The sequence below is a fragment of the Ovis aries genome, chromosome 1 (assembly GCF_016772045.2).
Source record: "Ovis aries strain OAR_USU_Benz2616 breed Rambouillet chromosome 1, ARS-UI_Ramb_v3.0, whole genome shotgun sequence".
Lineage (NCBI taxonomy): Eukaryota > Metazoa > Chordata > Mammalia > Artiodactyla > Bovidae > Ovis > Ovis aries.
In genome coordinates, this window is record NC_056054.1 from 193,352,261 (window position 1) to 193,378,776 (window position 26,516).

At 43.8% G+C, this 26,516-nt stretch overlaps 2 long non-coding RNA genes across 2 annotated transcripts; one reads left to right on the plus strand and one right to left on the minus strand.

The window, feature by feature from the left end:
- Positions 1 to 6,825: 6,825 nt before the first annotated feature.
- LOC121816672 (uncharacterized) lies at positions 6,826 to 18,122 on the minus strand. The gene is made up of 3 exons (XR_006056329.2): positions 18,015 to 18,122; positions 11,423 to 11,506; positions 6,826 to 7,906 (listed from the first exon to the last, which is right to left on the minus strand). It is a non-coding gene; the product is annotated as an uncharacterized LOC121816672 (long non-coding RNA).
- On the plus strand, positions 8,018 to 17,779 carry LOC121816671 (uncharacterized). Its single transcript, XR_006056328.2, has 3 exons — positions 8,018 to 8,310; positions 9,206 to 9,346; positions 10,272 to 17,779. It is a non-coding gene; the product is annotated as an uncharacterized LOC121816671 (long non-coding RNA).
- Positions 18,123 to 26,516: the final 8,394 nt, after the last annotated feature.

The window sequence follows — 26,516 nt, forward strand, 5'->3', positions numbered from 1 at the left end:
ATGGGGTGTCCTGTGAGGCTCTTGGTGTTCATCTCCCTGGCCCATTGCTGCCTGACTTCTGACAAAGACCCCCTCACGCATCTCAGGGTCTCGCCCTGGCCCCATGCCTGCCTTCGCCTGTCCTGCCTTCCCTTGTATCGATCCTTGGCCTGGAACGCCTACCCTACCCCGGCCGCTCGGCCCTCCGCCGAGCCCTGCTGTGTTCTCTCGCCTCAGATCCCTGCTTCTACCCCACTTGACTGTGACCGCCCCTCACCCCATCCCCACCTTGAAATCCCCTTTGCACCCAACACACATTTCTAATGGGACCACTTTTGGTCTCGGGTGTAAGTATCCGGCAGCTGTCCTGAGTTTTGCACTTGACTGAGGCCGTTGAGGTAGAGGCGACCTTGCTGTTTTTCCCCAATAAGGAGCAGAGTAGTTGCTCAGCAGTGTGTGCTGAAGGAACACTGATGGACTCAGGTTAGCCCACCTCCACACTGCCCACCAAATGAGAAGTGTTTGCCCATAGGAACAGGGTGGTGGGTCCCTAGAGCTAGGTGGACTAGCTAGGGCATATTCAGTGGGCTGGCTGGGCACTCAGCACTGCTTAGGGCATTGTTTGCATGGGACATGCACTCTGAGTTCCATACAGCCTGGCTTCAAATAAGCTCACGGGAATAAGTTGTCTTCGCTGAACTTGGGGTCTATCTGCATTTGCCCATAAGCAGGCCCAGGAGCCCAGTCTAAAGACTGGTCAAGATGGGAAGACCATAAGCATTCCTGAAGCAGGAAGGAGCAGACATGAAACAGAAAGTCCCCCAGCTCCTTGTCCTTTGAAATTATAAAGACCTGAAGCCATCTCCTCAGCCCACCCCTCCAGCACAAATGAAACCCTAGCAATTCCACTGTTGCCAGGATTACAGCTGTCTACTTCACTGTGTCCTAAACAGATTTCCTGAACCTTGAAGGTCAACACTGCAGCACTTCCTGGATAAAAAATAAAAAAGTCGTTAGCTCCCATTAGCCAAGGCCCACCTCTGGGCATATGGTGAGGACTGCATCACTCTCCCCTTCCCTTTTAACCTGCATCAATCTTTATGCAATTAACCCCATCTAATTTGACATTTACTTGGTCAGGCGTGTCTACTGAACAATCCCCTGACTCACTGGATCCTTGTTTCTGTTGATCCTTACTCAGACCTATGTATTCAGCTCTCCTGTTGCTGAAAGGCACCAGTTAAACAGCTTCATGGAGAAAGTTGTGCCCAAAACAATTTTTATACCCTCCCATCCCTGTGCTGAAAGATGTAATTCATGATCGAAAATGACTGATCTGAGGAATTTTCTCTAAAGCTAAAATCTTAGATTTTGCTTAGCTGTTTGATTTAGCATCTCAACATTTTTATTAATGATATTTTTGATGCTTGAGAACATGTTTGGTGTTTTCGTTTTTTACTGTATCTATTTTGCATACAGAAAGGAATACTTATAAAGTACACAGCTTGACTAGTTTTCTGTGAGTATGGTTTCAGTGTGTCTGCCCTCTGATGCCCTCTTGCAAAAAAAGCAAAATGGCTGTCTGGGGAGGCCTTACAAACAGCTATGAAAAGAAGAGAGGCGAGAAGCAAAGGAGAAAAGGAAAGATATACCCATCTAAATACAGAGTTCCAAAGAATAGCAAGAAGAGATAAGAATGCCTTCTTCAGCGATCAATGCAAAGAAATAGAGGAAAAGAACAGAATGGGAAAGACTAGAGATCTCTTCAAGAAAATCAGAGATACCAAGGGTACATTTCATGCAAAGATGGGCTCGATAAAGGACAGAAATGGTCTGGACCTAACAGAAACAGAAGATATTAAGAAGAGGTGGCAAGAATACACAGAAGAACTGTACAAAAAGATCTTCATGACCCAGATAATCATGATGATGTGATCACTAATCTAGAGCCAGACATCTTGGAATGTGAAGTCAAGTGGGCCTTAGAAAGCATTACTACGAACAAAGCTAGTGGAGGTGATGGAATTCCAGTTGAGCTATTTCAACTCCTGAAAGATGATGCTGTGAAAGTGCTGCACTCAATATGCCAGCAAATGTGGAAAACTCAGCAGTGGCCACAGGACTGGAAAATGTCAGTTTTCATTCCAATTCCAAAGAAAGGCAATGCCAAAGAATGCTCAAACTACTGCACAATTGCACTCATCTCACATGCTAGTAATGCTCAAAATTCTCCAAGCCAGGCTTCAGCAATACGTGAACCATGAACTCCCTGATGTTCAAGCTGGTTTTAGAAAAGGCAGAGGAACCAGAGATCAAATTGTCAACATCCACTGGATCATCAAAAAAGCAAGAGAGTTCCAGAAAACATCTATTTCTGCTTCATTGACTATGCCAAAGCCTTTGACTGTGTGGATCACAATCAACTGTGGAAAATTCTGAAAGAGATGGGAATTCCAGACCACCTGACCTGCCTCTTGAGAAATCTGTTTGCAGGTCAGGAAGCAACAGTTAGAACTGGACATGGAACAACAGACTGGTTCCAAATAGGAGAAGGAGTACATCAAGGCTGTATATTGTCATCCTGCTTATGTAACTTATATGCAGAGTACATCATGAGAAACGTTGGGTTGGAAGAAACACAAGCTGGAATCAAGATTGCCAGGAGAAATGTCAATAACCTCAGATATGCAGATGACACCACCCTTATGGCAGAAAGTGAAGAGGAGCTAAAAGCCTCCTGATGAAAGTGAAAGAGGAGAGTGAAAGAGTTGGCTTAAAGCTCAACATTCAGAAAACGAAGATCATGGCATCTGGTCCCATCACTTCATGGGAAATAGATGGGGAGACAGTGGAAACAGTGTCAGACTTTATTTTCTTGGGCTCCAAAATCACTGCAGATGGTGATTGCAGCCATGAAATTAAAAGATGCTTACTTCTTGGAAGAAAAGTTATGACCAATCTAGATAGTATATTCAAAAGCAGAGACATTACTTTGCCGACTAAGGTCCGTCTAGTCGAGGCTATGGTTTTTCCTGTGGTCATGTATGGATGTGAGAGTTGGACTGTGAAGAAGGCTGAGCGCCGAAGAATTGATGCTTTTGAACTGTGGTGTTGGAGAAGACTCTTGAGAGTCCCTTAGACTGCAAGGAGATCCAACCAGTCCATTCTGAAGAAGATCAACCCTGGGATTTCTTTTGAGGTAATGATGCTGAAGCTGAAACTCCAGTACTTTGGCCACCTCATGCGAAGAGTTGACTCATTGGAAAAGACTCTGATGCTGGGAGGGATTGGGGGCAGGAGGAGAAGGGGACGACCAAGGATGAGATGGCTGGATGGCATCATGGACTCGATGGACGTGAGTCTGAGTGAACTCCAGGAGTTGGTGATGGAGAGTGAGGCCTGGCGTGCTGCGATTCATGGGGTCGCAAAGAGTCAGACACGACTGAGCAACTGAACTGAACTGAACACAGCTTGATGTATCTTTGCAAACAAGGCAGACTTTTGTAACCCCTCTGTTCAGTTCAGTTTGGTCACTCGGTCATGTCTGACTCTTTGTGACCCCATGGACTGTTGCACACCAGGCTTCCCTGTCCATCATCAACTCCCAGAGCTTGCTCAAACTCATGTCCATTGAGTCAGTGATGCCATCCAACCATCTCATCCTCTGTCGTCCCCTTCTCCTGCCTTCAATCTTTGCCAGCATCAGGGTCTTTTCCAAGAAGTCAGTTCTTTGCATCAGGTGGCCAAAGTATTGGAGCTTCAGCATCAGTCTTTCCAATAAATGTTCAGGGTTGATTTCCTTTAGGATTGACTGGTTTGAACTCCTTGCTGTCCAAGGGACTCTCAAGAGTCTTCTCCAACACTGCATTTCAAAAGCATCCATTTTTTGTCAATCAGGTTTCTTTATGGTCCAACTCTCACATCCATATATGACTGCTGGAAAAACCATAGCTTTGACTATGGTTGGACTTTTGTTGGTAATGTCATATCTCTGCTTTTTAATATGCCGTCTAGGTTGGTCATAGCTTTTCTTCCAATTTCATGGCTGCAGTCACCACCTGCAGTGATTTTGGAGCCCTGAAAATAAAGTCTCTCATTGTTTTCATTGTTTCTCCATCTATTTGCCATGAAGTGATGGGACTGGATGTCATGGTCGTAGTTTTTGAATGTTGTTTCAAGCCAGCTTTTTCTCTCTCCTCTTTCATTTTCATCAAGAGGCTCTTTAGTTCCTCTTAGTTTTCTGCCTTAAGGGTGGTGTCATCTGCTTATCTGAGGTTATTGATATTTCTGCCTGCAATCTTGATTCCAACTTGTGCTTCATCCAGTCTGGCATTTCACATGATGTACTCTGCATATCAGCTAAATAAAGAAGGTGACAATATACAGCCTTGAGGTACTTCTCTCCCAATTGGGAACCATCTGTTGTTCCATGTTCAGTTCTAACTGTTGCTTCTTGACCTGCATACAGATTTCTCAGGAGGCAGGTAAGGTGGTCTGATATTCCCATCTCTTGAAGAATTTCCCACAGTTTGTTGTGATCCACCCAGTCAAAGGCTTTAGTGTAATCAATGAAGCCGAAGTAGATGTTTTTCTGGAATTCTCTAGATTTTTCTTTGATCCAACAGATGTTGGCAATTTGATCTCTGGTTTCTCTGCCTTTTCTAAACCCAGCTTGAACATCTGGAAGTTCTCAGTTCACATACTGTTGAAGCCTAGCTTGGAGAATTCTGAGCATTACTTTGCTAGTGTGTGAGATGAGTGCAATTGTGCAGTAGTCTGAACATTCTTTGGCATTGCCTTTCTTTGGGATTGAAGTGAAAACTGACCTTTTCTAGTCCTCTGGCCACTGCTGAGTTTTCCAAATTTGCTGGCGTATTGAGTGTGTCACTTTCACAGCATCATCTTTTAGGATTTGAACTAGCTCAGCTGGAATTCCATCACCATCACTAGCTTTGTTTGTAGTGATGCTTCCTAAGGCCCACTTGACTTTGCACTCCAGGATGTCTGGCTCTAGGTGACTGATCACACCATTGTGGTTATCTGGGTCATGATCTTTTTTGTACAGTTCTCTGTATTCTTGCCACATCTTCTTAGTATTTTCTGCTCTGTTAGGTCCATATCATTTCTGTCCATTATTGTGCCCATCTTTGCATGAAATATCATCTTTTACATCCTGATTTATTCAAATAAGATCCCGTCAGGAGGTGAAGCCCCAACCAAGGGCCCAGAACAGATCATTTGTTAGAATCACTAGGCCTCTCAACAAGCTGGAAAGTAGGTTTAACTTTGTCCCTCGTGCAGAAAATACAGGCTCTGAGAGTCTGGCCTCCAGGCTGGTATGAGGGTGGGGGCTCAGATCAGCTCCTGGCACTGTCTGCCCTCTTCCTACTGCCCAGCCCGTCTTCCTGCCTAGCTCATCATACTGCATGTCCTGCTCTCTGACTTTCTTGGAACTGATGTGCCCAAAGTGTGATCCCCAAACAGTAGATGGGTAGACAGATGGATGGATGGGAAGGGATGGAGGTGGCAAAGACAGCAAGTCTATATTTTCCTTCCCCAGCAGGTGTCCTTGGAGGACCTTATGTTGTCCAGCCAGGGACTCTGTAAACTTGTCTTCCTGACATTAGGCGGCAGACACTGTCCACTTACCTGCTGAGAACTCCCTCAGTCCACGGGGGGACCAGAGCCAATGTGTATCAATTCTCAGGTAACAGACAGCTCTCATAGCACTCACCAGGCACCCGCTGCCTCTCCACCATCTGCATCAGGCTGGTCCATCACTGGACACTGAACAACGGCATGGGAATACGCTAACCAGCGAGAAGGACGCAGTCACAGAGCTGGAGCGGAGTCTTGGAGGCCCTGCCAGACCAAGAGTCACCCTTTAGCAGACAGGTGGGGGGCTGGGGGCACTGGATGAGATGCTGGGCATCTGGGGGTGGGGGCTCTCTGAGGCTCAGGCAGCAACTGTAGAGAAGTATTTCAATGCTTTAATAACTTGTCTGGACATACCAGTGCATCCTGAGTGACCATCAGCCCTCCTTGGAGACCTCATGAAGAAAAGCTCTATTCTTTGCTCCCAGAGAATTTGTGACAGAGCTGAGGAGACAGGGAAAGGGTCACAGCTGGAGAGAATCAATGCATCACTTCCACCTGGACCATCCACGTGCCTGTCTGCCCTCATGTATCACAGGCTTGCTACCTTCCAGGCACTGGAAAGTGCCCACAAGATGGTCCCTGCCCACAGAAGTGCCCCATTTATAGGAAGAGTGAAGCAGCTTAACCGGTAACCACAGTGTAATCTCATTTGGGTTGATACTCTTGAGTTTGAGGTCACTTTAGAATATCTTCATGGGAATTACCAAGCTTAGAGCCTTACAGAATCACTTTTGCTAACTCCCTGTGTTCCAGATGAGGAGCCTGGGATCCACAGAAGAGAAGTTACGCTCTGCAGGGTAAAGGACGGGTAGAACCAGACCCTCCACAACACTGTCCCCTCCACAACACTGTCCTCTCAGCTGCTCCCCATGTACTGCATTTTGGCTCCAGTCCTGGAAGGAGTAACTTCAAGGTGGTGGAGAAGCTGCTGAGGTGCTCATAGCTTGACAAACAGACAGATCACAAAACTAAAAAGCCAACAACAGCGAGAAGGCAAAAGCAAGACCACTGGGGGCCACCTGTGTAGGGGCACTTGTCCCACCCTTGCCAGTGGGCCTAAGCTTGCAAATTTGCTTTTGAAAAACTGAAGTACAGTTGGTTTACAATATTGTGTTAACAGTGTAAAGCAAAGTGATTCAGTTACACATATATATATATTTTTCCAGATTATTTGCTATTACAGGCTATTATAAGATATTGAATGTAGTTCCTTGTGTTATACAGTAAATTCTTGTTGTTTGGGCTTCCCTGGTGGCTCAGATGGTAAAGAACCCAACTGCCAAGCACGAGATATGGGTTTGATCCCTGGGTTGAGAAGATCCCCTGGAGAAGGAAACGGCAAACCACTTCAGTATTCTTACCTGGAAAATCCCAAGGACAGAGGAGCTTGGAAGGCTATATATAGTCCAGGGGGTCACAAAAGAATCAGACGCAACTTAGTGACTAAACAACAACGTTTGTATCTGTTAATGCCATACTCCTAACTTATTACTGCCGCCCTTTCCCTTTTGGTAATCATAAGTTTGTTTTCTGTTTAGGAGTCTGTGTTTTTTTTTTTTGTATATATGTTTGTATTATTTTTTTAGATTACACATATAAGTAATATCATAATAATTATCTGTCTTACTTCACTTTTTGCTCCATTTATTTGCTTAAGAATATTAGCTGAGTACAGTGTTTTTAGGAAGCTTTACATTTAAATTATAAAAAATATATTTTAAGTGCTCTTTAGTCTTGCAGTTTTTTAAGTTTGCCCTCGGAGTGGTCTTTAGTCATTCACCACAGTCACCTCTGTGGAACCCCATTTCCTGGTAGGGTCTGCTAGGGGATTCTCCAGGAACTCTGCAGTGCTCTCTGATGAGAATCACATAGGGAACATAACAGTCAGATCTAAAGGCCCAGTTACGGTACAGACCCATCACTGATTCACCAAAGTGCACAGAATCGCCTTCGCTTACTCTAACCCGGGCACTGTTGTGAAGGAAAATGTATTTCGGATGCAAATACTCTGTGATGACTCCATGCTCCTGCGACATAAGCTGCTCAGGGCCCTTGAAACCAGACATTCAGGAACCGGTGGCCAGGGTCACCAAAGAGGTGGGGGCCCCTCCCCATCCTGAGAGATGCTCCACTTGGCAAAGGAACCTGGGGTGCTGGCAAGCCTGCCTCTTTCTGCCACCCTTGTGACACAGGGAAATTCCAGGCTTCTCCAGAGACCATCTCAACGGCTTGGAATCCTGCCCTTTGACCTGTCTGGGCTGGCGCAGGCCTGGGAGGAAAAGAAAACAAATATAAATCTGTCTGATCACAGACAGAACATTTATCTTTCAACAGGAAGCTTCCTGAGGAAGAACAGTGGAGGGGGTTTGGAACGAGAGCACTGTGTGAGTCTGGCCTGTCCTTGCCTCTGCTTGTCAGGCTTAGTGCCTGGCATGCCCCGCAGAGCCTCACTGGGAGTGGCATCATGGCTGTGCTGAGCGCTAGCACTGCACGGGTACGCCAGAGCCCTGCCCTTCCCACCCACATCCCTCCATGGTCCACCTCCCTCATAACCAGTGAGGGCAGCTGATGGGACCAGCGTGGCTCCCTAAGCAGAGGAGGAAACAGGTCTTCACCACTGAAGCCCCCGAGCCAGCCTCCCTCCAGGAATCAGGTCTTCCTCGGGGCTGTAGGGTGAGTGCTTGGGTAAAGGCAGGGTTGGGGAGCCAAACTCACATGTTCCCAGTGGGGTGTCAACTGAACTTTCAGGATCCTGAAAGACAGAAGATGCTTGTGTCCTCTGGGTTTGGCCTTGGGAATCACTTGTCTGGGACCCGTGTCACTTCCCTTTTACATCTCTACGTCTCTGTCCTTGACTGGCTCTGGCCAGAAGACTTCTGTGGGCTTTAGATACTAAAGGACTGTAGCGGTCCCAAAAATCCTTTCCTGAAGCTCAGGGAAACCCAGTGACCTGTGATCAAAAGCCCATTTGCTAATAATCAGCTGGTGAAAAGTCATGGTCTCTCTCAAGCTCCACTCAGTAGATGATGTCTACTTGGAAGCCCTAAGGGCACCTTAAAATGACCACATAGAAACTTCTACCCCTCCTCTGGTTTCATTCCACCCTCTCCTTCCTTCTGCTGGACATCTGAGAACTCAAAGCCATTCCTCATCCCCCAATCCTCTCAACATCTTAAATCCAGGTGATTATCTGATGTTCTCAAGACGTCCTCTGTGGTAAAACCCATTCATTCACTCACTGATTAATTCTAGACACTTCTAAAGTGCTGGGCTCTCTGTTGGAGCTAGAGTTGCAGAGGTAAGGAGGAGTCAGGTGAGGCCTGCAGGGACAACTACCGCCTACACCAGGGCCAGGAAGAACATGTGTGCTAGGCTGGAGGGCAGCCCTCAGGGGGCTCCATGCTCACTGCACATGCATTCAGCGAAAACCTGGATCGTTTCCAGCAGGAAACACAGGCCGCAGAACAATGGCCAGCGCAATGGTCAGAGATACAGAAGGTGGGAAAAAGTACGAAGATGGGCTCTGTCAGTATCACTCATTTTTAGAAAATGTTGTTCTTTCACTCAGGAATCTTGATGGAGAACTTGAGTGGGTCCAGCACGAAGAATACAGAGAATAGCAGCCCCGTGGAGCTCCCATATGGGAGCAGACCAGCCCCTGAGACGGCACATATCTCAGCATGACTAACCCTCAGCACAACCCCATGTGGTGAGTATTCTGCACATCCCCATTTATAGATGAAGAAACAGGTCAGGGGAATTTTGGGGGTGACTCAACAGTAACAAGAGTTAGAGCTGGGATTTAAACACAGATCTGTCTGACCGCAGTGTTTCCGTTAATTATGGCATAGAAAGGATTCCCATTTCCACCAGCTTCTTTTCAATCAAGGCAGACCAGGCATTCACACATGGGCTAAGCTAGCCTTTCAGTGCAGTGACATACATTTAGCACCTGCAAACAAGATTTGCTCTTATGTGTTCACTGGTATTCTGGGAACTGACTGTTGACAGTTAACAGCCAGGTTTTATCTCAGGTTATGTATTGAAATTCAGTTCATGTTTGCCTTGCCCACAGAATGGCTCTGGAAATGGAACGGACTGGAAGTCAGGTGACAGAAGTTGTAATCCTAGACTTGTAGGGGATTAGCAGTATAACCTTGGAGAAGTCGCTTTCTCTAGTTTCAATTTCCCTATATGAAAACAAAAAGAACACAACTCTGCTTTTAGTATTGGAGAGACGTACAGGTGCATCAAGAAGCCTAAGGATGTTCAGAGCAACGCCTCATGTTACTGTGAATACCTGAAGACTGCCATGTGGCAGCTGGCCTCCAAGTTGGCCCTTATTGACCCCACCTCCTGCTATCGCCCCGCTGCAGTCCTCTCCCACTGAATCAGTGTTGTTATGTACCACCAATAGCCAACAGCACATGGCAGTGTGATGGCATGCCAGCCATTCCTGAGCTTAGGCTATACGAAGGCAGCAGCTTCCATCCTGGGTTCTCTCCCTCTTTTTCATCATAAAGGAAGCTGCCTTGTTGTGAACAGCCTTATAGAAAGCCCTATGTAGAGAAGAGCTGAGTCTTCCTGCCATTAAGTGATGGCTTACACCTTATATGCCAATCTTTTACCCCCAGCCAAGTCTTCAGGTGACCGAAGCCCTGGCCCACAGCTCAACTGCAACCTCATGAGAGACTCTGATCCAGAACCAGCAGGATAAGTTGTTCCCAGATTCCTGGCCTCAAACTGAGGAGACAATAAATGTATGTTATTTTAAAGTGCTAAATTGGGGGACTTTCCTGGTGGTCCAGTGGTTAAGAATTTGCCTTCCAATGCTGGGGACATGGGTTCAATCCCTGATTAAGGAACAAAGATCCCACGTGCCATGGGACAACTAAGCCTGTGAGCCAAAACTACTGAGCCTGGGTGCCTCAACTAGAGAGCATGCATGATGCACACTACAGACCCCACGCTCTCTGGAGTCTGCGCACCACCACTGGAGAGAACCTCTGTGTCGCAACTAAGACCTGACACAGCCAAGAGAAATGTGCTAAATTGGGGAGTAATTTGTTACACAGCAATAAATAACTAATACACCCCAGACTACAGAATTTTATGCAGCAGTTAAAAAATAGAGTAGATCTCTATGTGCTGATATGGAAAGATTTCTGATATGTTGTTTTGAGAAAATGATAACCTCAGAAAAATACACAGAGCTATACCCCTTTTACATAAAACACCATGACCACCTGCTATATTTTTCTGCATTTACACATGCGTGTGTGCTGTGCTAATCGTTCAGTAGTGTTCAGCCCTGCAGCCCCGTGGACTGTAGCCTGCCAGGCTCCTCTGTCCACGGGATTTCCCAGGCAAGAATACTGGAGTGGGTAGCCATTCTCTTCTCCAGGGGATTTTCTCAACCCAGGGATCGAACCCAGGTCTCCTGCATTGCAGGCAGATTCTTTACTGTTTGAGCCACCAGGGAAGCCCACGTATGCATGTACGTATGTAATACACAAGACATAATAATATATGAACCAATTAACATCAGTAAGAGGATCAGAGAAAGATGCAAAAGAAAACTTGCTTTTTTAAAATTCAATAAACTGCAATTTCATGTTAGACTTTCACCCTGATAATGTGTTCATGTATTACTCATATACAAAAAATTATTTTTTAAACAGAGTGGTTGCACTGTATGATGAATGAGTTCTCTTTCAACTCTGGTGTTTTATAGTTCTATTAAAATAATCACTGAATGCAAATTAAAGGAATGAGATAACATTACCTGTTCACTGGCAAGCATTACGAAGATTGATAAATTAAGTATTGGCAAAGATGTTGGGAAAACTGGTCCTCTCATGCACTGCTTCTGGGAAAATAAAGTGAGAATCAGTTTGAAAGGCTGGTTAGGATAAGAATAAGATATCAACTAAAACAAAATCATGAAGACTCCACACCCTTTGAGGTTGAGCACTTTTAGATACTCATTAATTTATAAAGAAACATGCTGGAAACTGGGATGTCCCCAGTGGCTCAGTGGTAAAGAATCTGCCTGCAAGGCAGGAGATGCAGGACACAAGTGTTCGATCCCTGGACCAGGAAGATCCTTGGAGAAGGGCGTAGCAACCCACTCCAGTATTTTTGCCTGGAGAATCCCATAGACAGAGGAGCCTGGCAGGCTACAGCCCATGGGGTCCCAAAGAATTGGACACAGCTGAAGTGACTTAGCACACATGCAGGCTGGAAATGAAGCATGCAGATGCTGCCACTCTAATGGCAGAAAGCGAAGAGGAACTAAAGAACTTGATGAGGGTCAAAGAGAAGAGTGAAAAAGTTTGCTCAAAACTCAACATTCAAATAACTAAGATCATGGCATCCGGGTCCATCACTTCATGGCAAATAGATGGAGAAACAATGGCAACAGTGACAGATTTTATTTTCTCAGACTCCAAAACCACTGTGGATGGAGACTGCAGTCATGAAATTAAAAGATGCTTGCTCCTTAGAAGGAAAGCCATGACCAACCTAGACAGCATATTAAAAAGCAGAGACACCACTTTGCTGACAAATGTCTGTATAGTCAAAGCTATGGTTTTTCCAGTAGCCATGTACAGATGTGAGAGTTGGACCGTAAAGAAGGCTGAGCACCGAAGAATTAATGCTTTTGAATTGTGGTGCTACAGAAGATGCTTGAGAGTCCCTTCAATTGCAGGGAGATCAAACCAGTCAACTCTACAAGAAATCAACCCTGAATATTCATTGGAAGGACTGATGCTGAAGCTGAAGCTCCAATACTCTGGCCACCTGATGGGAAGAGCTGACTCATTGGAAAAGACACTGATGCTGGGAAAGATTGAGGGCAGAAGGAGAAGAGGGCAACAGAGAATGAGATGGTTAAATAGCATCACTGACTCAATGGAATATAGTTTGAGCAAACTCTGGGAGACAGTGAAGGACAGAGTAGCCTGGCATGCTGCAGTCCATGGGGTTGCAAACAGTCAGACACAACTTAGCGACGGAACAACAAATGCAGAGGGTAGTATACTTACTGATATAAATGCTGTACTGTAAGAAGCATTCTGTGACATACCTAAGGATGCAGATGGCAGCAGGCCTTGCAAGAGCAAACACTAAGATATAAATTAAATGTCCATAAATAAATGTCAGCATATTTTATACTATGAAACTATTAAATGAATGAGCTACACTTACATGTCATAACATGGATATAAAGTGAAAAAAACATACTGCAGAATGTTACACATAATATCATTTAAAATTATAAGCACATACTACCATCTTTTTTATTGTACTTTTATGAAAAACCATAGAAAGAAGTCTATAATGGTGCAAACCAAAGTCATAAGGGTGTCTGTGTCTTTGGAGAAGGGGAAGAGACTGTAGCTGAGGGATAATTACAAGAGACTTAACCTTTGTCTGCAATGTTCTGATGTGATTAAATAGTTATGAAGCACTTGTAAGTACTATGTAAGAATGTATTTAAATATTCATGTGTCATTAAAAATTGAGTTATAAATATTTACTTACTCACACGAAGAAGAACGTTGGCTGGATGAATAGGAATTCTGATACTTTAGAAACTATTTATTTGTTTTTGGCTGTGCTGGGTCTTTGCTGATTTTCTACAGTTGTGGGGAGCTGGGGCTGCTCTCTAGTTATGATGCATGGCTTGCTACTGTGGGGGCTCCTCGTTGTGGAGCATGGGCTGTAGGGTGTGTGGGCTTCAGTAGTTGTGGCACAGGGGCTCAGAAGTTACGGCTCCCGGGCTCTAGAGCACAGGCTGAGTAGCTGTGGTGCACAGGCTTAGCTGCTCCGTGACATGTGGGATCTTCCCGGATCAGGGATCAAACCTGCATCTCCTGCATTGGCAGGTGGACCTTTACCATTGAGCCACCAGGAGAGTCAGAATTCCGATGCTTTAAGAGCAGTACATCTCAACCCAGGCTGGATGCACATCAGAATTACCTGGAGTTAAAGAAAAATGATGCCAGTCCTGGCTGCACCCAGCAACTCTTGGTGTAACTGGTGAGTAGCTCTAGCCTTGATGCTTCTCAGAGTCTTCCTAAGTGGTCCTAGTGGATAGTCAGTGCTGAGAACCCCTGATTTAGAGCAGTAAGCTCCGAAGAATTGCTATAGACAGTAAGGAAAAATTATGATGTGGTCTCCCTGGTTCGATGCTAGAATAAAAGAGGACATTAATAAAGTCCACATGAAATCTATAATTTAGTCAACAGTGTGTACCAACATTAACATCTCAGTTTTGATAAATGGACCCTAGTTATGTAAGACATGAACAAAAGGGAAATTCTCTGTACTGTCTCTACAACTCTTCTGTGAATCTAAAATCCTTGCAAAATAATAAAGCACCCCATATCTTGGATAATTATTCTGGTGATATTTTAATTCTTACTCAATTAAAACCTTTCAGAGGTCGAGATCAAATGGTGGAGTAGGATGTGGAGCTTGCCTTCCTCCACAAACACATCAAAAATACATCTACACTGGGACAGTTCTCACAGAAAACCACCAAAGGCTGATGTAAGATCTCTTATACAACCAAAACCTCAAGAAAGCTCCCCACATAACCAGGTAGAATGAAAAAACAGAATTGGGATGGAACCTATGAGGAAGTTGTGAAAGAGCAGAGGCCCTCTTGCCCTGGGAATCCCCTTCACTGGCTGGGAGGCCTGCCAAGGCAGACAGGGTGCTGGAAGGGCCTGGAGATTGTCTGAGAGAGCGTGTGGATGCAGGCTTGCTAGCAGTCAGGGCAGAGAGCGCCTAGCGCTGACGGCTACCATGCCACCACACCTGCCAGCCCAGAACGCACGCCTGCTAGTACGTGCAGTGGCTAGCTACTGAAACTCAGGCTTCAGAATGTGGACGCTGGGAGAAGACTCAGTTCAGCTGCACAGAGACTGCCTGAAGGGCCTAGAGTGTGGTCCAGGCCACCCGCGTTAACACATGCAAGATGGTGCGAGTCTACTATAGAAGCTCTATTATCAGCGCATGCAAGATGGGACATGGGTCTGCCGTAAGACACTCACTGTCACCGTGCTCACGGTGGGGGTGCAGCTCCAGCCACAGCAGGGTTTGTTAGGGTTCACATGTGGGAATTGGGACATTGGAGCTGAGTTTGGGGATATGGCCAGGAGCAATGGACTTTGTTGACCCACACTAGGGTGGTGGGTGGTGAAACAGAGTCTCATGTCCCCAGCAGAGGAATCTACAAACAACTCCTTTCCCAATGGGAGGGCTCTAGTCTACATATGCGGGCTTCTATTCCAACAACTGGGGACCAAACCCTGCCCCTGACAGGGCTATGACAGCTACAGAGCAAACAGGATTTGTCCAACAACCAGCGCAGGCTCTAATCACAACACAAAATACATCCCTACCAACGGGACAATGGCCAAAGACAAAGCTGGCATCCATATCAAAAACAGTCCTCGCATCAAAAATTGTGAGCCCACACGGTCTGCACAAGGATACTCCTACATACAAACAGCCTTCAGGACCAGTAAATAATTTTCTCTCCTAAGTACTTCAGTAAAAGTATTACTTAAGTAATACTTCAAAGTAATATTTCAGTAAAAGTCAGAGAAACTTAAGTAAAATGAAAATGCAGAGGAACTAGTACCGAATAAAAGAGCAAGAGAAATCTGAAAGAACAATGAAAGAGACCTCTCCACTCTACCAGACCACAGTGTCAAAAAGCAGGCAATGAAAGTGCTAAAGGAATTTAAAAAGATTATTAATAGAAATGCAGATCCTGTAACAAGCTACTAGAAACTACAAAGAGGAATCAATCAAAATTAGACAAAATTGTTGCTAAGATAGAAATCGGTCTAGGAGCAATGAATAGCAGACTAATACAGAAGAACGAAGAGATGATCTGGAAGACAGAATGATGGAAATAACCCAATCAGTACAGCAGTCAGAAAAACAAATGAAAAAACAATGAAAGCAATATGAGACCTATGGGACAATGTAAAGCACGACAAACTATGTATTATGGGGGTTCCAGACGGAAAACAGAAAAGGGGGTCAAAACTGTATTCGAAGAAACTATGGCTAAAACTTTCCAAACCTAAAGAAGGTGAAAGATATTTGGGTACAGGAAACACAGAGGGTCCCAAATAAGATGAACCCAAACAGACCCACACCCAAATTAAATTGGAAAAATTAAAGAAAAAGAGAAGATTTCTAAAGGCAGCAAGAGGAAAAATCAGAGTCATTTACAAGGGAACCCCCATAAGGCTACCAGCTAATTTCTATACAGAAACTTTGCCAACCAGAAGAGAGTGGCATGATATGTTTAAAGTCCTGAAAGGGAAGACTCTGCAACCTAGGTTACTCTACCCAGAAAGATTATCATTTATAGCAGGAGAAATGAATAAAAACAAAGCCATGCACCAATGCTAAACCTACTGTGAAAGAAATATTGAAAGCTCTTTTCTAGATAGAAAAGAACAATAATCTATAGGAAAGGGACAAATGTAATAGGAAAGACAAATATATAAAAGGATTGATGATAACTTAAGCCAGTACATAGATTAAAAAACAATTCAATTTTTTGGAAAATGATTATAATAATAGAATAATAGCAAAAGGACCAACATAAAGATGTAAAATAGGATATAAAAATCTCAAAATGTGGGGAAGAGAGTAAAAAAATGTACATCTCTTAGAATGTGTTTGAACTTGTAAGACTATCAGTTTATAGCAAGTAGATATAAGCTATGGATTAACCCTCTTGAAAACCAGGCTAACCATGAAATCAAAAAAAATATAATAGATTCACAAAAACCAAAAAGAAAGGAACTTAAGCATACTACAAAAGAAAACTATAAAACCACAAAAGGAAAATCAGAAAGAAAGAAACAAAGAACTACAAAATCAACTTGAAAACAAGGTTTAAAATGGCAATAGATACATACCTGTCAGTGTTTACTTTAAATATCAATGGACTAAATGTCCCAATCAAAAGACAGAGAGTGGCAGATTGGATTAAAAAAAATAACCAAGAACCTATGATATGGTGCCTACAAGATACCCACTTTAGGTTGAAAGACTGCAAGTGAAGGGATAGAAGATGATATTGCATGCAAATGGAAATGACATGAAAGTGGGGGTAAGCAATACTCATATCAGACAAAAGTCTCTGAAAAAAGTACATAAAGAAATACAAAGAAGGACACTATATAATGATAAAGAAATCATTACAAGAAGAGGACATTACACTTGTTAACATATTTGCATTCAATATAGGAATACCTAAACATATAGAAAAAGTTCTAACAGACATAAAGGGAAAAGTTGACAGGAATACAACAATAGGAGATTTCAACAGCCCCTGACATCAAAGGACAGATCTTTCACACATAAAATCAGTAAGTGTGAGATCCTAAATGACACAATAGAACAGCTGGACACAATTGATATCTATAGGACAATACATTAAAAAAAAACAGAATATATATTCTTTTCAAGCATGTATGGAACATTCTTTAGGATAGACCACATGCTCAAGACTCAAAAACAAGCCTCAAGCCTCTTTTCTGACCACACTGGTATGAAACTATAAATAACCACAGAAAGAAAAATGGGACGAAAAGCACACGGCGCCTAAACAACATGCTTCTACACAACAACAAAAAAGGATCAATGAAGAAATCAAAGAGTAAACTTAAAAACATCTGGAGACAAATGAAAACAGAAAGATGATCCAAAACGTATCGAATGCACCAAAAGCAGTTCTAAGAGGGTTTATAGTGGGTTTATAGTTATAGTGATAGGGGTTATAGAGGGTTTATAGTGATATAAGCTTACCTCAGGAAACAAGAAAAATCTCAATCTAACCTTACACCTGAAGGAACTAGATAAAGAAGAACAAGCAAAACCCAAAGTTAGTAGAAGGAAAGAAATCAGAAAGATCAGAGTGCCAGTACTCCTACTGGGAGGGGCCTTGGAGGGGCCATACTCCTCTCTTCAGGATCGCAGACTTCTGGCAATGAAAAGATGTTAAACAAAGTTCATATCCTCCAGAGAATTTGTCCCTCAAGGTTCACAGGATACATTTCTTAGGATTAAGAAATGTCCATGAAGCTTGCAGGCTATTCCAGAATGTTACAGGAGAAGAGGAGAAGTCCTTTCCATGGGAAGAGGAAACCCCAGGCCTTTCAGCTTGGGGAATCTGAGTGATCTTGGTCTGATGTGCCGTTTGCAGTGGTTGGGGAACAAAGGCCAGAGAGATGCGGGAAGAAGGGCCACAACTGCTGGGAGTGAGCGGAGGGCAGCACTGGCCTCCAGATCCAGTTTCCTGATCTGCAAATCTAGGACTCTTCCTGTTACTTCACCTTTGTTCCTGTGCTTGGCGAGCAGATCGTCTGTGTAAAGGGAACTTGTCTCTGAGTTAAGGAGAGCCCAGAATTTAAATTATGGTTTCTTGTACTCCCTCTGTTTCTGTGAAGGCAAATTTCTCATTACTTATAACAGAGGGGCTCTGTGAGATGGTGTCAATATGCCAATTGCTAACACTTCACAGAACGTTAATCGCTGAATTTGGAAATTCTGGACCTATTTGCACCTGAGTCCTGGATTTGTCTCTGCTGGAACTCTTGGCTGATAAGGGTTTTGCTCCAGTTCTGGAGAGCTGAGGTCTCTCTCAGCTGATGCGGGTTTTCAGCTGAGATGACTGGGCCATGTTGCCATGATATTTCCCCAGAAGAGGTGTTATGCCTTCCCCTGGCTTGACAGACCACTGAAGGGCCTTAGGACCAGTCTGCCCAACCCGGAACATCTTATTTAGGGTTGGTCTGTGTAAAAATGGCCGTGGGGAGAAGCAATTGCTTCTAAAATCATTGTCAGTAAAGTGCCTCTGATTTACCTTGCTTGAGGAGAGAAAGAAATGGTCCTGACCTGTGGCTTTGATTGGGATGCTGTGGGGAGATGGGAACGTGGTTCTCAGGCTGGCTGTGCAGTAGAATCACCTGGTGCCCCTCCATCCCCATTGGGATCTGACTGATTTGAGAGCCTTGACATGGTTATTTGTAAAAGTGCCACAGATGGCTTTAATAAGCAGCTAGGATTGGGGATTCCTGAGCAGGAGGGAAAGCGAGAAAGAACTTTGAGGTCAGTCGACGGGATTGGTTATGTTTGCTAAGTTAAGAAGTTTTCTAGGGAAGAGTGTGACTTGTCCATGGTTTTGTATATGGTTGGCAAATTAAAGACCAGTTTCAGTTGAGCAAAGATCCAGGGACCGCATAGTCTGTGCTTGTGTGGAAGGAAACGGATGGAAGCCACTCACCCAGCTGTCACGGAGAGCAGGACAGGAGAAGGGCCAATTCCCAACCCACGGCTCCTGTGAGAGAAGATGGGTGAGGCAGGACCTGGCTCCCACCACCGGCTCCTCCCACCACGTCCTCCTATATACAGCTCTAAACCAAGTGTGGAGTGGCTGTCTCCTTTGGACAGCCTCTCCTTTGAAAAGCAGGATAGTACAGTAGTTGATCACATAAACCTTGGAAGCAGACTTCCTGGGTTAACTGAAGCACCAGTGCTTCCCAGCTGTGTGACCCAGGGCACATTGTATAACTTCTCTGTGCTTCAATTTCCTCATCTGTAAAGTGAGGACAGCGAGAGCACACACTCCAAAGGATTGGAGGGTTAAATGAGTCAGTGAGTACATACGAAGTGCTTAGCACAGGGCCTGGCCCCTCAAACAGATTAACTGAACGTTAGCTTTCGTTGTGAGGCCTGCAGGATCAGCACTCCTGGTTGGAAAGGAGGGAAGTCTCTCTGAAAAACAATCTGTTCTGTGGTACATACGCAGTCTTTAATGCCAGAGCAGCACACCTACCACCTCTACGGCCTCTTTTGTATCCCCAACCCCTTGATCTCAGATGTACCTGTGTAACTGAGCAGGACCCTATGGGGCCTTTCCAGGACAGAGCCCCTCGCCCCATGTCCTCCAGCTGCCTCCTGTTTGTAGGAAAACTTTAGCCTCCTAGGCCTTCTCTGAGTTCCAAAGGACAAATTTAACAAGAGAAATGAGACAGTGAAGAAACAAAGGAAAAGAGTCAAGCAAGACAAAATAATAATAGTTGAGCCTTTAAACAAAGTCAAAGACATTAGTTTCTCCTCAGGGCTATAGATAATATCCTGAGCCTCACATAATACACAGAGATAGTATCCTTTGAGCTGTTTGGCAGATACTGAAACTCCACCAGGTGGAAGAAGTTAACTGCATGCTGCCCACGAGTACACAGACTCTAGACTCATTGGAACCAGAAGGTTGATGACATTGACTCCCAATTACATCACCACCAACCAATCAGAAAGATATCCATGAGCTGATCTTACACCCCTCAATTACCCCTCCCTCACTCAGTCTTTAAAAACCTTTCCCTGAGAGACATCGGGGAGTCTGGGCCTTTTGAGCACTGGCTGCTCAGATTTTCTGCTTGATACCCTGTAAGAAACACTTCTCTGTCCTTTACCAACACCATCTGTTGTCAATAGACTGGGTTTTTGCATGCAGGCAAGTGGACCCAAGTTTGGTTTGGTGACACCTGGCCTTAGCTCCATCTGCAACCTACAGCCACTCTACCCGTGCTCAGCTGGCACCTAGACCTGGGTCCCATCTGAGCCAGGTTCTTATCTGAGCCTGGTCCTGCTGTGCCCACAGGCTTACCTGTCACCACCTTGAGCTTGCATCTGGGAAGCATGCTCTTCTTAATAGTCAAGGGCAGGTATGTGGTGGTGAACTGACTTCAGCAGGAAGGAATCACGGATTCCTATGCCTGAAGAGGGCGGGGCATGGATGAGCTGGGACGGTAGGGTATTCACCCAGTTAAGGGAACTGCAGTGAGCAATTTGCTGCCATGGGTGAGGGCTGACCTCTGAAAATCAGCAGTGAAAACCAAAAAAAAGCAGAAGCAGGTGAGTGGGAACTCTCCTACTCCTTGCCTTGTCTCTCTCCCTGGGGAGGGCAGAAACTGCAGTTAACAAGAGGGCAGGAAGAGCAGAAGCAGTAAAGAGGAGACAGGGAGAAGCCCACCCTTCCTGTTATGGGCTGACCTATGTTCCCTCCCCAAACTCACATGTTGACGTCCCAATGCCTGATACCTGAGAACAGGACTGTATTTAGAAACAGGAGCTTTACAGATGTGATTAAGAGAAAGTGAGGTTGTGCGCGTGAATCCTGGTTCAGTGTGACTGCTGTCCTTATGAGAAGAGGACATCTGGCACACAGGGCCACCAAGGGCGTGGGTGCACAGAGGAAAGGCCACGTGGGGACACAGAGGGGAGGGGGTCTTAGGAGAAACCAAACCTGCAGATGCCTGGACCTGTGAACTCCAACCTCTAGAACCGTAAGAAAGTAAATTTCTGTTGTTTAAGCTGTGCAGTCTGGGATGTCTTGTCATAGCAGCCCTGGCAAACGAACATGCTTCTCCAGCTGGGCGCTTTCTAAGGCTGATGCTGCTGAATATCCTGCAGTGCCTTTTGCACCCTCACTAAGCATTATTTACGATTATCTCTGGTCCTTGGGGAAGCCCTGAAAGGAAGAGCCTGGTGCTGGAGGAGGGTTGCTGGGTTCTGGGGTGTAAGGCCAGCCGTCTCCCACACAGGCAGGATGACGTGCCCTGTGTGGCTCAGCCTGCCCTCCCACCTCACAGCTGCTCTGCTGAGCTGATGCCTCAGGGGAAGCAGCGTGTAATTCACAGTCAAGGGCGGGCAGAGAGAGTACTGTCAGCCTGCCCAGGCAAGGCCTGCTTTCCACACCATGAGTGAGAGGTCAGAGCAACTTCTGAAATTTTGTGCTACTGACAGACTTCACCACATAGTGAGTTCAAGTCAGTTCAGCAGTGTGCATCCCAGCCTCAACACCTGTGTACCTGTGTCAGGGATCTTTTAGTCGCAAGGGACAGAAAAGCAAACTAATATAAACAAATAGGAAGGGGATTTATCAATTCACATAACTAGAAAGTTCTAAACGGTGCCCATGGCTTAAGGATTCCAGTGACAATACCAGTCATCTGGCTCCATTCTCTTTCCTCATAGCCTGCTTTCCTCGTGTTGGCCTCGTTCTCAGACACTTTCCCTACATTACAGTAAAGTGGTTCCCTAGCAGAACTTTTATCTGAAGGAACCCAGTGAGATTTAGCCAAGACTCTGATGGGCTCTTCTTGGGTCATGTGCCCATTTCTGGAGTAATCACTATTATCCAAAGTGGGGGTATTGTGATTGGCCAGACCTGCATCCTGTGCACAGCCTTTTAGAGAGGGAAGAAGTTATTCTCATGGAATGGGCTCCCACTTTTAAGGAAGGGTTCTGTTAGCAGAAGAAAAGAGAAAGAGAAACGACTCAGGGCTAATGAAAGCTACAGTTGACACAGTCGACTCCACAGATAAACAGAACAGAGTTGTTGCTGCTCCCAGACCCCACCTTACATTTTCCCATCACCTGGACTCCTGCCTTCCTCCAGCCTGTGCTGAGACAAAAAATCAACATAAAATATGTCTATTCACCCTACACCATCAGAATGGCCATCATCAAAAAGTCTACAAGAGAGGGTGTGGAGAAAAGGGAACCTTCTTGCACTGTTGGTGGGAATGTAAGTTGATACAGCCAGTATGGAGAACAGTATGGAGATTCCTTAAAAAGCTAGAAATAAAACCACCATATAGCCCAGCAATCCCACTACTGGGCACACACCCTGAGAAAACCATAACTGAAAAAGACACGTGTACCCCAGTGTTCATCGCAGCACTATGTACAATAACTAGGTCACAGAAGCAATCTAGATGTCCATTGACAGATATGCGGATAAAGAAGGTGTGGTACATATATACAATGGAATATTGCTCAGCCATAAAAAGGAACACATTTGAGTCAGTTTGAGTGAAATGTACGAACCTAGAGCCTGTTATACAGAGTGAAGTAAAGAGAAACACAAATATCGTACGTTAACGCATGTATATGGAATCTAGAAGAATGGTGCTGATGAATGAATAGAGATGCAGACACAGAAAACAGACATTGGACACAGTGGGGGAAGTGAGTGTGGGATGAAGTGAGAGAGTAGCACTGAGGCATATATGTTACCATGTATGAAATAGACAGGGGCTTCCCAGGGAGTGTGGTGGTAAAGAAACCACCTGCCAGGACAGGAGACGCAAGGGACTCGGGTTCGATCCCTGCATCAGGAGGATCCCTTTGACTAGTAAATGGCAACCCACTCCAATATTCTGGCCTGAAAATTCCCGCAGTAGGTGGGCTACTATCCACGGGGTTGCAGAAGAGTCAGACACGACTGAGCACACAGTGCGCATGCGTGTGCATACACACACACACACACACACACACACACACACACGTAAAATAGGCAGCTGATGGGAAGTTGCTACACAACACAGGGAGCTCAGCAGGATACTATGTGATAACCTAGAGGGGTGGGATGGAGTGGGCGTCCGGGGTGTGTTCAAGAGAGAGGGGACATATGTGTACTTATGGCTGATTCATGTTGTTGTACTGCGGAAGTCAACAAAATATTGGAAAGCAATTATCCTATGATTAAAAATAAACTTAAAAAATATGTCTATGATCAAACCTTACTGCCACCTGAGCTCAGTAAATTCTAGGAAGTAGGACTACTATGGACTTTCTTTGATCTCAATGAAATACAAATAAAAATGGATAAAGCTAGAAGTAAACATCCCTATTATATAAAAATGTAAATATAAACAGAACCAAATTTTGTTCTTATTTCTGGCCCAGCATGTAAGAAGCTTGGAAGTCTCTGCTCAATCCTAATAACAAGCAAAAAGTTAAACAGTCTGAAAAAAGAGCTCTTCTTAGATTCATCAGAGAAAGGGGCTCGCAGGGCAAACCACAGCGTCAAATTGAAGAGACAGAGAATCACAAGCTACTGGAGCAGAACCCTCTGGTGGAAGGTGTACCAAGTTAGAAAAATCTGAACTGTAATCAATGATTGCTGAAGGTTTAATGCGGACAACTCTGCAAGTTAGAAAGATACAAGGAAATGAGAAGACAAGCCATAGACTGGGAGAAAATAGCTGCAAACCCATATCTCATCAAGGATTGCTATCCAGAGTACGTAAAGAACTCTCATAACTCAGCAATAAGGAAACAAACAACTCAATGAAAAAAGGGCAAAAGACCTAAACAGGCACTTCACCAGAAAAGATTTACAGTTGGTAAATAAGCACATGAAAAGACGCTGCACATCGTATGCCATTAGGGAAAAGCAGATTGAAACAACGAGATACCGCTACGTACCAATGAGAACGGCCAAACTCCAGACCCTGATAACACCACACAGCTGGTAAGGATGTGGAGTAAAAGGAACGGTCATTCACTGCTGGTCGGAATGTAAAATGGTACAGCCACTTTGGAAGACAGTTTGGGGGTTTCTCGCAAAATTAACACACTCTTATAGCATCACACTCCTTGGTATTTACCCATATAAACTGGAAGCGGATGTGCACTGTTGAGGACTGAACACTGTTGTCTACTCAGAATTCATCTATTGAAGCCCTAATCCCCATGTGACAATATTTTGAGGTGGGACCTTTAGGAGGTAATTAGTTTTAGATGTGGTCATGATGGTGGGGTTCTTATAATGGGATTAGTGCCTTTATAAGAGGGATCACCCTTACTGATAGTGAGGATTCAGCAAGAATGCAGCTGTCTCCAAGCCAGGAAGATGGTTCTTACTAGAACCTGATTATACTAGCACTCTGATCATTGATTTCCAGCCTCTGGAACTGTGAGAAATAAACATCTGTTGTTTAAGCCACCCAGTTTATGGTATTTTGTTACAGCAGCCCTAGATGACTAAGACATCCACATGAAAATCTGCAAATAACTGTTTAAAGCAGCTTAATTCATAATTGCTAAAACTTGGAAGCAACCAAGATGTCTGTCAGCAGGTGAATGGATAAACAAATTGTGGTGCATCCATACAATATAATATTATTCAGTGTGAAAAAAATGGAGTACCACTAAAAGACATGGATAAATCTTAAATGCAACCCACTAAGTGAAAGAAGTCAATCTAGGAAGCCTATAACCGAATGAATCTAACCATATGACATTCTGGAACAAGCAGAACTGTGGAGTTAATAAAGAGATTAGTGGTTGATTAGGTTGGCTAATAGTTCATCTTTTTTACCCAAAGAAGCGGTTCTCAGATTTATTAATTTTATCATTTTTCTACTCTAAAGATTCAGTAATCTCTAATTTACTTATTAACTTATTCCTTGATAAGAGACTAACAGATACAGATATATTCTCAGATACAGAGCAGACTAAGAGGGTTGTATGATGTTACTTTGCTCTACTCTTTTTAAATCATTTTGAAAATCTGGATGAAACAGATTATTTTATAAGGGATATAAATTCCACAAACTTATCACCAGATAGACAGAATATGTAAGCAGAGCAATAAAAAACAGAGAGAAAATATTGTCATGCAGCTACCAAAAATATCAGGAGATGCAGACGGCTTCACAGGAGAATTCCAGGAGAATCTAAAAGGATAGATAATGATGATGCCAGTTGTTATTCCAGAGCACAGGAAGTCTTCTTATAACACATAACACTGATGCACTCCCCCCAAAAAACACACACAAAAAAGAAAACTGCAAGCCAATTTAACTTTTCATTACCAATGCAAAGAAATCCCAAATGAAATATTAGGCAAAAGGATATACTAGCAAATGAAAGGCACTTCAAATAAGTGATAACATATGGATTATTTAATAAATAGAATTGATATAATTGTTAGCTGTCTGGAAAAAATTAAACTAGATCTGTACTTCATATTTCACATCAAAATAAATTCCAAATAGATGAAATGTTTAAATATAAAAGTGTTGCAAGAGATCAGGAAAGGTTAATTTTTTCATTTTTCAGGGTAGGGAAGTTCTTTCTCAGTATAACTGCAAAACCAGAATCCATAAGAAACATAAATTTATGTATGTAATTTCTTTAAAAAGCTCAGTATGAAAACAAATACAATAATGTCTGGATATATTGTGAAAATTGCAAGTTATAAATAACAGCCTCTTAATAGTTAAGAATCCCCACAAAGCTATAAGAAAAAGACTTTCCTCCCAATAGAAAAATAGGCAAAGGATTTGAATAGACAGTTCATAGAAGATAAAATATAAATAGATTTTAAACAAATGAAAAGATATTTAATTTCACTTATAAAAATGAAGTGCAAATTAAACTATAATGAACTACAATCTTTGCCTGTCAGACTGGAAAGATAAGAAAACTGGATAATGTGGTGAGGCAGAGAGGGTGAGAAGGAACAGGCTCTGCCACACTCTTCCTAGTGGGGATGTAAATGGGTATAACTTTTCTGAATAACACTAAATGCCTCTTACAGAAAATCACACAACCCTTGATCCAGCAAATGTACCTTAATGAACTCATCTTATAGATACGCCTGCACATGTATACAGGTTACAAGATAACCCATGTTTAAGAGCATTGATTACAACATTTTGCCAATGTAAATGATTGTAAATGACCTTAATTCTTAATTGTGGAACATCTGCCTAAGGAAATTTATCAGCTGGTAAAAAGGCACAAAGTAAGCATTTATGGAAACTTCACACACTTTTCAATCTTTCTGTAAATCTGTAACTCTTCTAAATGAAAAACATTACAAAGAAAACCCTACAACCTGTGGACCACCCAAGCCAGGGGCTGTGCTATTAAGGAAGTAAAAGAACTATTACCTACTTCAAGGAACTTGAAATGTATGTGAATAAAGCCTAACATAATTTGAAAGACTGATGAATAGGTAGTGCAGTTCTTTATAA